Consider the following 15,848-nt stretch of genomic DNA (forward strand, 5'->3'; position numbering starts at 1 on the left):
TTTTTAATCAGTATGCCGGTGCATTGGGAGTCTTTCAGAGTCTCATGGGTGAGTTTGGAGTCCCAGTTGCGCATGGCAAGATGGTGGGGCACTACACCACATTTTAATTCTTAGGGATTGAATTGGATTCATGGCAGGGGTACCCAGGCTTCCGAGGGACAAAGCAGTTGCCTTCTCTCAAGCCTTCCAGGCATGCTTGATGGTGCAGACGGTCATGCTATACCAGTGCAATGTTTGGGGGGCCAGCTCAACTTTGCTCTGCAAATTACCCCCATGGGGTGCCCCTTTTCTCAGTCTATTTCTCAGGCCAGGTCAGGGTTGAAGGTCAAACACCTCCACACAAGACTGTCCAGTGAAGTCAAACAGAATATGAGGATTTGGGAGTCTTTCCTATGTGACTTTAATAATACAGTCATGTAGCCGAGTCCGCCTAGATCCTACGAAGAGCTGGGTCTCTTTATAGATGCGACAGGCAGTGAGGGTTTTGGGGTTATATTTGGTACGGCCTGGAGTGCACAGTGGTGGCCCATGGAATGGGTCCAAGAGGGGAACATCCTTTTTTACGACTTTTTTTTTCCGAAAGTCGTGGTTAACGAAAGCGCAACAACGCTTTTTTTAAAAAAAGACTCCGTTTTTTTGTGCCTTAACTACGTATGTTCTGAACAACGAACATGTGTGGTTAAGGTACAAAGAAGTGAGTAGGCGAAGGTAAGTGGTGGGTTTAGGTTTTGGGGAGGGGGTGGGGGGTCAGGGGGTTTTAGGTTTTGGGGTGGGGTTGGGGGGGTGGGGCGTTTTTGGGCAGTGGGTGGGGGGTCAGGGGGTTTTAGGTTTTAGGGTGGGGTTGGGGCGTTTTTGGTTTTGGGGAGTGGGTGGGGGGTCAGGGGGTTTTAGGTTTTAGGGTGGGGTTGGGGGGGTGGGGCATTTTTGGTTTTGGGGAGTGGGTGGGGGGTCAGGGGGTTTTAGGTTTTGGGGTGGGTTTGGGGGGTGGGGCGTTTTTGGTTTTGGGGAGTGGGTGGGGGTCAGGGGGTTTTAGGTTTTGGGGTGGGGTTGGGCGGGTGGGGCGTTTTTGGTTTTGGGGAGTGGGTGGGGGTTCAGAGGGTTTTAGGTTTTGCTGTGGGGTTGGGGGGGTGGGGTGAGGGATGTAGGGTGAATGGTGCCTATTGCTAATGATTTTATCAGGAATGCCTTTACAACGAAATATCGTTGTTAAGGCATTCGTGGTAAAATCATTAGTAGTAGCAACGAGGTCGGTGTTCCGACCTCATTGTTAAGGCAGTAGTTGTTTTTGAAGTCGTTGTTTCGTCGTACAGTCGGTCCAAGAGGGTCTAGTAACCAATATTGATTTTCTGGAACTATTTCCTATTCTGATGGCATTGTCAATCTGGCCTGAGGGATTTCACAACCAGCCTGTGATCGTCTGGTCTGATAATATGTCAGTGGTGGAATACATTAGCCAGCAGGGTTCTAGGTGCAGGATGATCCTCAGGTTACTGAAGAAGATTATGTTGCTATGTCTGAGGTTAAATGTGATTTTCAGAGCAAAGCATATGCCTGGTGTTTTGAATAATGCTACTGATGCCCTGTCCTGTTTTAAGATGCAGGTTTTCAGGTTCCACCTCCTGGGAGCAGGGGAGTTTCCAATGCCCTTCCCGAAACATCTGTGGCAGATTGGTGCCAAGGAAGACCAGACTTCTGGCTGCCAGTCTAGCACCCAGGACACGGAAGGCTTATGAGAGAGCGTTTGCGGCCTATATTAATTTCCTTAGGGGGCAGGGTTGTCTCCTTGTTTTGATGCATCATTAGTCTTGGCGTTTTTGGAGGTTCTGAGGGAGGAAAGGAGGTCTGTTGCATGCGCTAGGCACTGCACTGCCTCCATTTCTTTCTTTGCACAACTGCGGAGGGTGCCTGACAGAACAAAATCCTTCCTGGTAAGAAGGGCTCTCAAGGGCTGTCAGTGGCTCCAGGGCATCAAACCTTATTCTAGGTGTCCCATTGATGCTGCAAAGCTGGGATCCATCCGGGAGCGTTGGAGTGTATCTGGGAGGTCACCTTATTTAGGTCAGCCGTTACTTTGGCCTTTTATGGGGCCCCCATACTGGGCCAATTGGTGGCAAGAAACAAAACTGACATCCCAGGTGGGCTGCAGTTGGGGGATATTGATTAGCCGGAAGGGTCAGGGTCCTTGGTGATCAACATCCCTCGTACTAAGATGGACCAGGAGGGAAGGGGTGATCACATTCTTCTGTGAAGAGCTCCTGGTTGTATGTGCTGTCCAGTTTATAATATGGAGGTCTTCCTAGCGCAGCGCCCCTTTGGGGCAAGGAGTACGGTCTTGGTGCATGCTGACGGCACGCCGCTGAGCAGATACTAGTTTTCACAGGTACTCAAGCGTGCTCTGTGCGCAGCAGGTTTTGACGCCTCTGAATTCGGTACTCATTTCTTTAGGATTGGAGCAGCCACGGCGGCAATGACAATGGGGTTTTCAGGCACTTCGATTAGGAGAATTGGCAGGTGGTCCTCTGATTGCTACAAGAAGTATGTGAGATTTCATATGCTGTGAGTACCTGTCTCTACATCTTGTGTCTTTTCCCGTATTCTCTTTAGGTGGCCGAGACAACTGTTTGAAGGTCCCAAGGGTTCCAGTTCACGCAGGAGCTACAGGGGCCACTGATGCTCCTGCGTCAGAGTGATGGCACAGTGATGCAGCAGATGGCCACTCTCATGTCCGATGGGCAGGTGATCTATACGTAAAGAGTGCCTTTGTGTCATGTGCATCACAGGCTGGATACCACTTTTCTTTCTTTGGCCGGGGCAGGCTGCGCCTCACTCAACTAAGGCTGGTGCTAGAATCAATGCTTCTTCTATGGTGCCCGCCACCGGGAGTCATCATTTTGCATCTTAGGGGTAATGACTTGGTTCCACTGGGTCTCCAGCAGCTATTTGAGTTGGTGGTCTCAGAATTCGGTTGGTTAGTCAAGAAAGTTCCACAGGTGGTGCTTGCTTGGTCAAACATGATCACCGGCCTGCAATGGAGGGGCGGTCTGCCAGTTAAGGCTCTCAATGACTCGGTGAGGAGAACTAAGTTGTTTCGATCACTAAGGCTGGCTGTCATTCGACATGGCTGCATTCATGGGGAGGGTTTCTTCCTGCGGGATGGGGTGCCTCTTCCTTGTGTTGGATGTGACGTTGTTGGAAAACCTTCTTGGTTGGTTGGTCCATCATCCTCGGTAGAGGAGTGACTGCTGGAGGGGAAGGTCAGATAGTCGGTCTACTATGCTGGCCTGTGGCGGGGTGAGATCATGACTGGGGGGGACAATTAGGTAACTTTTCTTACCTCAGCAGGACAGCAAGGTAATTGGACTCTCCAAGGGGTGCTGGCTGGGAAGTGAGGATGACATCTAGGGGCACAGGGGATTGAGAGCGGTCGCTGGCATCTGGCCCCTAGGGCCAACCACCCACGTATGCGCAAGGGCCTTGAAGCTAGGACTGGCCCGTGGGGGGTGTGGTCTCTGAAGGTGGATGGGGCGCCCGAGGTAGGGATCCTGGTGGGCAGGCAGGCCCACTCCACAGGGTGTACCCATAAGTGGAATTTGGAAGGTATAGAATGATCCCCTCTGCAGATCCTACCCCTGGGCCTCCTAGTGGGAGGTGGAACAGGGATTAGGTGTCTTAGAAATCAGTCGTGATCTCGTTCATAGTCACCAATATTGGGATACGAAGGAACGAACTGATTTAGATAGTGATAGGAAAACTGAATGTAATAGCGTATTCTGTTGAGGATAGGCATCTGAAACGCTGTACATACTATGTAAATATGATGGGGTTACTGCGTATATTTTGATGACTGTTAATTTTGATGACTGTTGATTGATTTATGTGTTTTGTCAATAAAAATATGGCCGGGAGTTCCCAACCCAATAGAGTGGAGTTCTGTGCAAGGCAAAGTAAGTTTATATGGGGTGTATGTGGGGGGGTGATGTGGAAATTTTTGTGGAATGCCTCAGCGGTACACGGCCATATGCAAGGGGATACCCCCTATCAGAGGGGCCCACATATGGAAGCGAAGCTGGGCCTGGAATGTGTGGGGGGGTACAACGCGTCCTCACCATCTAATAAGGGCTTAAGATATTGGTGTGCATGGTTCTGGAAGCACTTCTAGTATAAGAATGACGCACCAGGCTCCACCTTTAAAAAGGGGTCACGGTCGGCGAGCAGGTCTCTTGCTCCCGCTCGCCAGCTGTGACCAAAAGGCGGTGCATCACTGCCCAACGGGAAAACACCCACCCACCTCCCCCTTGGCAGCTATTCAGTCTGTTACTCATGATTCACAGTTTTGAAAACTTGTCTTATTCTGTTCCTTTACAGATGGCTGTGGTGGCTTCTTACCATATTCTCTCCTGACAGCGCAATTGGATTTGTCTCTTAAACATGTTATGCATATTGTCGTATTTAATGTATTGGGATGGTGTTGGGCTGGGGTGAGATCACGACTGGGGGGACAATTGGGTACCTTTTCTTACCTGAGCAGGACGGCAAGGAAATTGGACTCTCCAAGGGGTGCTGGTTGGGAAGTGAGGATGACATCCAGGGGTGTGGGGGGTTGAGAGTGGTCACTGGCATCTGACCCCTACAGACAACCACCTGCCCATGCGCAAAGGCCTTAAAGCTAGCACTGGCCCTTGAGGTAGTGGTGCCTGAGGGTGGAAGAGGTGCCCGAGGTAGGTATCCTGGTGGACAGACAAGCCCCCTCCACAGGGTGTACCCAAAAGTGGGTTTGGAAGGGGATAGGATGCTCCCCTATGGAGATCCTATCCCTGGGCATCCTAGCGGGAGGTGGGACAGGGACTGGGTGTCTTAGCAATCAGTCATGATCTCATTCACAGTCACCAACATTAGGATATGCAGTAACGAACTGAGTTAGCTAGTGATAGGAAAATTGGATGTATTAGCGTACTCTGTTAAGGCTAGGTATGTGAAATGCTGTACGTACTATATAAATATGATGGGGGTTACTGCGTATATTTTGATGATTGTTGATTTTGATGACTGTTGATTGGTTTATGTGTTTTGTCAATAAAAATGTGGCCTGGGGGTTCACGACCCCTAAACCCAAAAGAGTGTAGTTCTGTACAAGGCAAAGTACGTTTATATGGCTGTATCTGGGAGTGATGTGGGAATTTGTGTGAAAGGTCTCTGTAGAAAATGGCTATACATGAGTGCCAGCAGTGTGCATGCACCGTGCAAACATCCCACACAAACACAGAACACTAAGGTCACTGGCAGCAGCGGTGCAATGTTTCCCACACAAAAAATGTAGCAAAAAAAGGTACAAAAAGTGCAGCAGCAGTGCAAGCATCACTCGCCTACACAGAAGACTAAGGTCACCGACAGCAGCAGTGCACTGAAGGATTTTCCACACCAACAGGTGACAAAAAAGGACAAGCAGAACATAATTAAGCACATACACAGCAGGTACAAAATGTGCGGCAGCTGTACAAGCATTAGCTGTGCACATTTCCACACACATCACTGACACGTGTAGAATGGCGAAGACTCCCCCAAATCAGGGGAATGCACAAATGACGGTCCTTGCCAGACACAGATCTGGGCTTCAGCGGTGTGATACGCCCCGCACTTCAGAAAGGCGGGTGGCAATTGGTGGCAGGATGTCACAGCCCTGGAAGCACTTGGAGTGCTTCCGGGCCGCATGCCCTAGACGTGCACGGCAGGCCCCACCCATCAAAGGGGCTGGGAGGCTGCAAGCGGGTCTTTCCATCCCGCTCGCCGCCTCGCAAGGACACCGCCCACTTCTCTTTGAACTTCAACAAGGGATTTCCTTTAACAATAAGAGATTTTTTTCTTTGTGTTGTTTCTCTCCCTTTTTGCCTCCCAGCAGGACCAGCGCACTCCGCTCCACACTCTGCACTGGAACAGTCAGCAGCTCAGCCATCTCCTGCCAGGGGGCCGCAAAGGTTCAGGCTTAGCTCACCTGACCTGGGTACTTGCGTACTTTATGGCGGCTCCAGCCGGGGGCCGCAGTTGCTGTAGGTTAGGGGGTCCTTGTGGGGGCAACCGGCAGTTTTATAGTGTTTCAAATCAATTTTGTGTCATTTTCCTAGCGTTTTGCAGGTGAAGGGGGCATCTGGGAGCTACTTATTTTGTATAGCATTTGAGGGTAATTTTGGGGCCATTGTTTGGCGCTTTGTGGCAGGTGAGGGGCCATTTTGGGGGCAATTTGCGTAGCACTGTAGGGCAATTTTGCTGGCAATTGTTTTAGCCTTGTTTGCATTTCAAGGTTATTTCTCCTGTTGTTTGAAGACAGTTGATGCTCATAGTGCTAGGGCAGGGTCCCGTACATTTTGTCAGCTTTCTCTGATACAAAGATCAAGTCCTCTCATTGGGGCACTGTGTTTAGAGGTCATCTTTATCTTTTATTGGTGCCTTGTTTTCTTGCAGGGGGCTGTGTGCCTGAAGTAGTGCGTTGTTTGGGGAGGTGATTTTAGTGTTCTTGCTGGATTGGTTACAAGCTATCTCACTATTGCTGTTGTCGCCTGGCTTGCATTGCAGAAATGTCTGGAGGTACATGAAAAGGTGCTGAGCACTCATGGACTCGGGTGCTTCTGGTGGAGTTAATGCATAGCATGGATGCTGTCGTCGAGGAGTTGGCTTTGATGACATTGCAACCTTCAGGTGTGCCTGAAGAGCCAGTAGAGAGACCTAGAAGGTCATGAGAGGCTCCTAGGGAGATACTTCCCCTGGCCTCGAAGAGGGCCCTGGCGCAGGTCCTGCGGAAAGGGGATTTGCGGGTGCAGGCAGAAGCCAACCCTGGTACATCTGGGTTTCAGGTCTCTACCCCAGGGTGAAGTTAAACTGGTGGGTCAGACCCATGTGGTGGGTGACTCAGGCCATGTAGTGGCTCAAGATAATGTCAGAGCAGTAATGGTATCTGCAGCTGGCAATGGTATTGTGCAGAATGGCAACAGATGTATGACTACTGGGTTAAACCTGTGGTGGGCCACGCCCAGCCTGATTTAGTGGCTAATTTAGAGAGTGTGCTGGCTAGGCTCTCCAAAGAAGGGATGTTGTTCTCCCCCTTGGTGGGTGGGACCTTGCCGGTGAAAGTGATTGGGATTATCTGGAAAGGGCCAGGCGCTTGGTAGCTCACCATTAAGGTACGGTTGTTGCTCAGGGATCGCAAGGGAGTGCAGTTTCTGCAGGGGTTGCTGCAGGGGACAGCGGGGTGCCTCCAGTTAATTCGGCAGCCCCATCAGGGAGTCAGGTGGGATCGGTGGGGGTAGCCCCTGCAGCAGGGGTTGGTGGGGCCCCCTCTCAGCCAGCAGTCCAGGTACCTTCAGCACCAGACACTGCAGTGGGAGGCAGTGCATCTGGGGGCTCTGCAGCAACAGTGATGGCTCTATCTTGGCAGGAATCTGTGACCTCAGGTACGGGAGCTCCGTTGCTGGCCATTGGTTTGGGTGATGTGCGATCTGAGCATGAACAGCTTGGCAGGCATGTCTCAATGGAGGTGAAATTGAAAATCTGGAAAGGGACATATGTAGATATTTTTGAATTACTGGTGGATAAGCCTGAAATAGAGTAAGCCAAGCATTGCAGGGACTGTTCTCACTCTAGGGACTGTGGCCATTGGCCGTACAAAAAAAAAGGTTTTGGAAACACTAGTGAATTGGTTAGAGGCTTCTCAAGTTACCAGACTATTCTGGTTGAGCGTTTTAAATATTTGGGTTCCCAACTCGTATGCTATCCAAATAGGATTGTGTGCGCTCATGAAGAGTATGGTGGGTGGACCTGGAAGGAATGCAATAAGGAATTCAGGAGAATTAAGGCCACTATGCACATACTAGCCTGGAATCAGATAGATGTCATCACAGGGTTCGACTATATGAAACCTCACCACTCTGATACTACTGCTAGTCAGCCCTTTAGCACAGGGGCAGGGTCTACTAGCAGCCTGGGGATGGAAGCAAAGAAAGGTGCCAGTTGGGATTTTAACAAGCAAGCCTGTACCCGGCCTGCAGGGACCTGCGAGTTCAAGCATTCTGTGGTTTGGCATCCCATCCAGAATCCAAGTTCTTTAGAAAGTCCAAGAAAAAGGGTGCTAAGAAACAGGAATGATCACATCAGTTTTAAATAAGCTCACTCACTGGTTAATTTGATTCAATGGTCCCATGGCTCAATGTGTACATTAATCCATTGGCAGCTTAGACATTGTATGAAGGTTTCAAGGAGGGTTTAAGGATCCCAGCAGAGGGTTATGTGGGCTCCCTATATTGTAGCAACCAGCAGTCACTCAGGTCCAATTCTGGGGTGACCAGGGCAATGATCCTGAAGGAGCTGAGTCTTGGTAGGGTGGCTGACCCATGCAATGCGACCCCCCTTGTTGGTTTCATCTGCCATCCCTTGGGGGTGGTCCCTAAAAAACAGCCTGGCAAATTTAGATTGTTATATAACCTATCGGCTCCCGGGGGGTCAGTCAATGAATAAGGCTACTGACGGTGCGTTATGCTTGGTGAGGTATGCTTCCCTTGATCAAGCGATACAGATGCTGCAGAAGCTGGGGCCTGAGACCTTGTTAGCAACATCTGACACTGAGCATGCTTTCTGCTTTCTTCCTGGTCATCCACAGCATTTCTATCTGCTAAGTTTCTAATTTGAGTGTGCATTTTATTTTGATGAGTATATTCCTATGGGCTGCTGTTTCATGCTCCTATTTTGAGAAGTTCAGCACATTCCTTGAATGGGTCTTCAGGCAAAGATTGAGGTATCAATGGATTATGCACTACCTCAAAGACTTTCTCTTTTTGAGGCGCCTTAATGGGGCATTGTGCCAAGACCTTGTGGTCCTTCCATGACTTGATGAGAGAATTTGGGGTACCAATGGCTCAGGGAAAGACATTGGGGCCTACCACCACGACTACATTTCTTGGAATAGAGTTAGATTCTGTGGCATGGGTCTTGAGGCTTTCTTTGGAGAAAGTGAATGTTTTTTCCCAAGCCTTGCAGGCATTCCAGGGAGGTCACATTGCATCAGTTACAAGTCTTGGCTGGGCAGCTAAATTTCACCTTGCGGATCATTCTCGAGGGACGCTCCTTCTCCGGGTCTATTGCCAAAGCCATGTCTGGCCTAAAGGTGAAGCACCATCACACCAGGCTATCTGGTGAGGTCAGGCAAGAAAGAAAGATCTGGGAGACATTCCTGTGGGATTTTAATGGGACGGTCGTGAGGCCTGGTCAGCCTAGAACAAATGAAGAGCTTGGTCACTTCACCGATGCAACGAGCAGTGAAGGTTTTGGAGCTATTCTAGACTCAGCATGGTGTGCGCAGCAGTGGCCCAGAGAGTGGGTGCACTATGGGTTGGTTACTCACTTTGGTTTCCTTGAGCTGTTTCCAACCCCGGTGGCACAGTCCATTTGGCCAGAGCAGTTCGACAACCACTCAGTTGTCTTCTGGTCTGATAATATGACAGTAGTAGAATGCATCAATCAGCAGACAGCAAAATGCAGAATTATTCTGAGGCTATTGAAGGAAATTGTTCTGCTGTGTTTAAAGTTAAATGTGCTGTTCAAACCAAAACATGTACCTGGCGTGTTAAACAATGCTGCTGATGCATTGTCTTATTTCAGGATGAAGGCTTTCAGGTTCCATTACCCAGGAGTAGTGGAGTCCCCTACGTCTTTCCTGGTCCATCTGTGGCAGCTTGGAGCCCAAGCTTACCGGACCTTGTGGCAGCCAGCTTAGCACCCAGGACCAGGCGTGCATATGAGGGGTCATTTAATGTTTATTGCAATTTCTTGGGACATGTGGGGGTGGCCGAATGGTTTGCTTCCCCTTCAGCCATGGCATTCCTGGGGTGGCTAAGCAGCGAAAGGCTGTCAGTGACCTGCACCAGGCGCCACACTGTGGCAATATCCTTTTTTTGCAAAAATGATGGGGCACACAGATGCGACCAAGTCTTTCTTGGTACAAAGGGTTTTGAGGGATTGGCAGCACTTAGAGGGAGCCAAGTTGGACTCTAGGCTCCTCATTGATACAGGCAAGTTAACAGCAATTCATAGATTCTTGGGGGACATCTGAAGGCATTTACCCTTACCTTTTATGGGCCCCTCAGGGTAAGCGAGTTGGAGGCCAACAACAAAAGGGATTTTGGAGGGGGGTTGCAGCTGGTAGATATTCAGTTGTGAAAGCAGCCCTGATGTTCCCTGCTCCGAGATGGACCAGGTTGGTAGAGGTGACCACAACCTATTGCACAGTGCTCCAGGTAATGAGCGTTGCCCCGTAAGTAACCTTGAGTCATTCCTAGCTCACTGGGTCCAGAGTGTGGAGGGCACCCTCCTGGTCCATGCTAATGGAACTCCTTTGACTTAGTATCACTTCTGCAGAATTATTAATGGGGCCCTGCGGGTAGTGGGGTATGACTCTGCAGAGTTTGGGTCTCACTCCTTTAGGATAAGTGCTGCCACCGTGGCGACAACAATGGAGTGCCTGGACTCGGCTGTGCGAAACATTGGCAGGTGGTCTTCGGATTGCTACAAGCGCCACGTTAGATTGCACATGTTGCAGAAACTACACCTGATCCTTGTCTTCTTCCCCTCTTTTTTCTCATGTTGATGAAGGTGGTGGGCACGGAGAGTCGGGTAAGTGGCTGGATTTCTTGGTGGGCCCTGTCAATGCGCAGGCAACAGAATTACAGATGTGATGATTTTGGGCCATTCTTATGTGAGGCACTCAAAGGAGGATTATTTTGTAGGTGGTTTTGCTGCCAGGGCGCAGCAGGCAGTTTACCACCTGTCCTTTTGTGGTCAAGGAGGACTGTGGCTGGCCCACTTGAGTACTTCACTGGAAAGGTGTTACCCACCGGGTACGCACACCCTGGGATCATCATAGTGCATCTCGGTAGCAATGATTTGGTGCACATTGGCTGGCAGCATCTGTTTGAACTGTTGATTTCTGAGATTGGGTAGCCGGTAAAGAAGTTTCCTCCGGCTGTGCTTGCATGCTCTAACAATATCTTAAGGTTATAGTTGAGGGATGGTAAGTCGTTCAGGGCTCTAAATGATTCAGTGAAGCGAATAAAAAACAAACTTGGCAAGTTGTTCAGATCGCCCAGGCTGTCATCCATACCTCTTGGTTGCATAAAAGGTGAACGCTTTTCCTACAGGACAAAGTACATTTGTCAAAGATTGGTAACAAAATGTTCCTATAGAACCTTCTGGCCTGGTTAATTCACTGCACTCAGTAGTGTGGTTGACTGGGGGAGGCCAGATAAAAGGGGAACAATCCTGGCCTGTAGCTGGTGAGGTCATGATTGGTGGACAATTTGGGTCCAAATAAGGCATACCTTTTCCTTAGATAAACATGAGAGTGATGTCACAGGGCCCTCCAAGGGGTGCTGGCAGGGACCTGAATGGAGGATTCAGGGGTGCGGGGTTGCGAGTGATCACTAGCATCTAGTCCTCTGGCCAACCACTAGCGCATGGGCAATTGGTGCAAAGCCAACACTGGCCCTTGGCAGGGGGATAATTAAGGGTGTATGGGGTGCCTGAGGTAGGTATCCTGGCAGGCAGGCAAGTCCCCTGCACAGGTGTACTGCAGGAGGGGTTGTGGGTGGAAGGGGTCCTTCCCTAAGGAGGGACCCACCACAGGTCCAATAGAAGGAAAAGGGAGGTTCTGGAGTAGGAGAAACCACTGGAACCAGTCATGATCTTACTCGAAAGCCTAACTTATGACACGTAGAAACAATTCTAGATAGTGTTAGAAAATCTGATGTATTAGCGTCTCTGTTAGGGTTAGTTATTTACATTTATAAATAAAGCTTTAAATATGAAGGGCTACTGCATATCAACATTGGAAATTTTGTATGTTTTGGCTGCTAATGTTTTTATGTTTTAATAAAATATGGCTGGGGATTCACGACCCCTAACTCAAGAGATGCATGAAGTCTTTGCCTAATAGAGTGAGGTGGGGTGAGGTGGGTGTGTTGTGGGAGAAGTGGACTATTGTCAATGGGGAGGCCTCTGCGATACCAGCCATATAGGGACAGTAACTGAAGCAGCATATTAAGGCTCCCTTATATGGCAGCAGTGGCATATATATTTTTTTACTGCTGTGAGGGAGAGTGAAAACTGGCCATTCGAACGCTGACTCTAAATTGTATGGAAGGTCATAATGGGCAAAACTCTGATGGCCTGCTGTCTGAAGAGCGTGCCAGCAAAGGGGTTAGCGTAGACTCTGTCACTGTCATCCTTAAGGTCTGCAAACCCGCAAATCAGATGTGCGGACCAAGGGTGTGGAGGAGAGGGTCCACCATTGCAGTTGCAATATAGTACCTTTTCTGTCAAACGCTAAGTCCGGCTCTTAATTTTTGGTTGGGGTGCTACTCACCAGGACAGGATTCTGTTCATACAAGTTCTGTTTTAGCCGTGGGTGCCGGCACACAGGCACCAGCATGTGAGCAAGGTTGTGGAGAGGCCCATGCCTGTCTCCAAAATGGCTTCCCCCTTCCACTGCACACCTCTTATATTAACCTCTGACTTGTCCCTAGTAAGAAAGCAGCCATTTTAGAATAGGCATAGAGGGCCCAATTTTAATAAAGCGATTTGCTTCTGCAATACGAACACTTTCCACGGGCGGCAGGCACACCGACAGCTAGTATTTTTTTCTTCCATTTAAAACACTGAAAGAAAGAACAGACGATCGTTTCTGATGCACATATTCCGTGTATATATTTTCTGTTCAGGAGCCATTTTCAACGGGCGCATCTCTTGGATCTGGTCTATAGGACAGTGGTATTTTAATCACCAATTGCGTTCCTGGATGAAACACTATTCTGGGGACCAGCAGTGTTAAAAGCGAACAGATTGGTTCAAAGCCATCTCCCCCACAGGGTCTGTGTCTGTAGAAACTGGTCGGGATGTGTGTGAGCTGGTTCAGAGCGGCCCGAGGCCCTGTGAGCGTCCCGCGGGCGGGGACACAGCAAGGCGGCAGGGGGTACTGAGACTAAAAGACAATAAATCAAAGGGCCGGGCTATTGTCCCGTCAGAGGTCGTGACGGTGCTGTCCCCTGCCCAGCAGGAGCCTGTGGTGAGCAGAGTAAAATCGGACACAATCCAGCCTCCTGGGGCGCCGCTTCCTGCTAGGATCTCCTCCCACTTGCTAAAGCCGATCAGGGAGAGGGCAAGGCCGGGTTACAGGGCTACGCACAATGCGGACCTTCTGGGACCATCTCCGAGCGATGTGCAAGTGTGACTTGAAATGTGCCAGTCCGCGCTGTGCCCACAGATAGCATCTGGGTGTGAGAGCCTGGAGCTGGAATACCCAGTGAATTCCGTGCCCTTAGAGGGTATCTGTGCATGTACTGGGAAATTGTCACTGAAATGAGCCATCCTGCACTGTGCCCAAGGAGGACATTGTGCGTGTAATGGGAGACTGCGGCTGGAACGAGGCAGCCATCACTTTGTCTAAACGAGGCATCTGAGCTGCTTTGCATGTACCGGGAGACTGTGGCTGAAATGAGCCAACATGCACTGTGTCCAAGGAGTGCATCGTGCATGTACTGGTAGACTGTGGCTGAAATGAGCCAACAGGCACTGTGTCCAAGGAAGGCATCGTGCATGTACCGGGAGACTGTGGCTGAAATGAGCCAACAGGCACTGTGTCCAAGGAGGGCATCGTGCATGTACTGGTAGACTGTGGCTGAAATGAGCCAACAGGCACTGTGTCCAAGGAAGGCATCGTGCATGTACCGGGAGACTGTGGCTGAAATGAGCCAACAGGCACTGTGTCCAAGGAGGGCATCGTGCATGTACTGGTAGACTGTGGCTGAAATAAGCCGGCCAGCACTGTGCGCAAAGAAGGCATAGCAGCATATTATGGACTTCGGCCGGAAAGGAGTCTCAGCTGGCCCTGTACCCAGCCACTGCTTCTGCCCATGTACTGAGAGCGCGTGGCCTCCACTGAGCCAGCACAGACCGTGCCCAGAAAGGCGCCATTCGTACATGTGTTGCATGCGTGCTGCTTCAAGAGAGCTGCCCCACATTGTGTCCAGTGAGGGCATCTCTGCGTGTGGTGTACGATTGTGGCGTGAAATGAGCCACCCCACACTGTGCCCAACGAATTAATCTGTATTTGTGCTGAGAAACCGTGGCTTCCAATGATGAAGTTTAAACTGTGCCCACAGTAAGGGCGTCTGTATGTATACCTGTTGTATGTTGTATGGGTGCAGCTTCTCTAAAGCTAGACCACAGGGTGCCCCGTGAGAACAACTCAATGGGAGGGGGTAATTTGGTTTAGAATGAGCCCCTTGCGCTGTCCTCAGGTACAGTATCTGCACTTCTGCTCGGAAAACACGGCTTCCAGCGACCCAGACCATCCTGTGCCCATAGGAGAGCATCCGTACATGTGTTGGGAGATTGTTGCACCCACAGAGAAGCCATCCGTTTTCGTGCTTTCTGGGTGCAGATTGAAAAGAGCGAGCCATATTGTGCCCAGACAGGCCATTTGCACTCATGCTGAGAGGCTGGCACGTCTAATGAGGCAGCTCACAGTGTACACAAAAGAGGGCATCTGCACTGGGCAGGTGTGAGCGAGGGGTGGCAAGAGAGAGGCAGAACAAGAGGGAGAAGGGCGAGCGATGGAGGGAAACAGAAAGCGAGCTACAGTGAACAGGCGGCCATGGAGGTTTTAAATCCCCTCCAAAGCTCTGCTCACACCTTTGGACCAGACTGGACTCAGACCCAACCTCACATGCATTCCCATCCCATCTGGCCACGGTTTACTGAGTTCAGCGGCTGTTGCTTTACTTTAAAAACGAGGAGTAAATTAGTGTGCGAAGTTCCAAGGTTTTTATCTACTTTTGCAGAGGACTTCAGAAAAAAATCACAACTTGTGAATTCGCAACGATTTTCAATTTGCCACTTCCACTTGAAAATCGTGACTCGTACAACAATTTAGCGTTTGTCCTGGCTTAAGACTGACAAGATATCACTGCTTGAGATAACACGTAGTAGAAGCCAGCGTTGTTCTCCTACACGATGCTGTTGCGCACAGAAAAGGTCTTCCAGTTTTCACTTGCAGAGAAACAATTGGCATAGTTTTGCCTGCCTCACTGATCTCGATTAAAGTGAACATTGTCTCGCAATCTAGTGGAAATGATCTTAGAATATGAAGGGAATCTTTGCAAAGGAAAACTGGGACACTTTGAAAACAGGCTACACGGGGGAAATCTGGAACGTTGAACATCCCTCGCAGCGCACACCGTAACCGACTCATTCTTAATGGAAACAGATCATCTCTTCTGCAGCGTCGCCTCTCTTAACAGGGGGTGGGATTTTAAATCATCTTTCCCCACAGTGCCTGCATAACGTCCCTGCGGAGTGCGTTTTAGGAGTGCACCTCTCACACTACCTGACCAGGGGCCTTAGATCGCTCCCCTTCCCCCCAAGTCTGCCACCCCCGTGCCCCCAGGTCCCCATCTCTACTTTCCGATACTAATGTATTGAGGTAAGGTGTCTGCGCTCTCAAAACTCCTTCCTTCAAACTCATCGGCCTTCCCTCTCCCCGCAGGAGTCAGAAAGACCCTCCGCCTATTTTAAACATTTAACAAAAATCTGTAAAAATGCGATAGAAGATGTATACCTCCACTTGAACTCACCCTTACACTGCTTTCCAATCCATCTTTTTTTCCAGGAATACATCTGGAAAGCTGTGCTCCTCAGTGGCGTAGCGTGGGGGGTGCAGGGGGGGTCCGGCCGCACCAGGCGCAACATCTTGGAAGAGACTAAGGGCCATATGTACGAACACATTTTCCCATAGACACAGAATGGGTAAAACG

At 50.0% G+C, this 15,848-nt stretch overlaps 1 long non-coding RNA gene across 1 annotated transcript in view; it reads left to right on the forward strand.

The window, feature by feature from the left end:
* The first annotated feature begins 5,808 nt into the window (after positions 1–5,808).
* The window catches only part of LOC138301211 (uncharacterized), a 45,875-nt gene continuing 35,835 nt past the window's right edge, over positions 5,809–15,848 (forward strand). The window contains exon 1 of the long non-coding RNA XR_011205064.1: positions 5,809–7,442. This is a non-coding gene — a long non-coding RNA (uncharacterized lncRNA). The remainder of the gene's footprint in view (positions 7,443–15,848) is intronic.

This window comes from Pleurodeles waltl, chromosome 6 (genome assembly GCF_031143425.1).
Source record: "Pleurodeles waltl isolate 20211129_DDA chromosome 6, aPleWal1.hap1.20221129, whole genome shotgun sequence".
Taxonomy (NCBI): Eukaryota; Metazoa; Chordata; class Amphibia; order Caudata; family Salamandridae; genus Pleurodeles; species Pleurodeles waltl.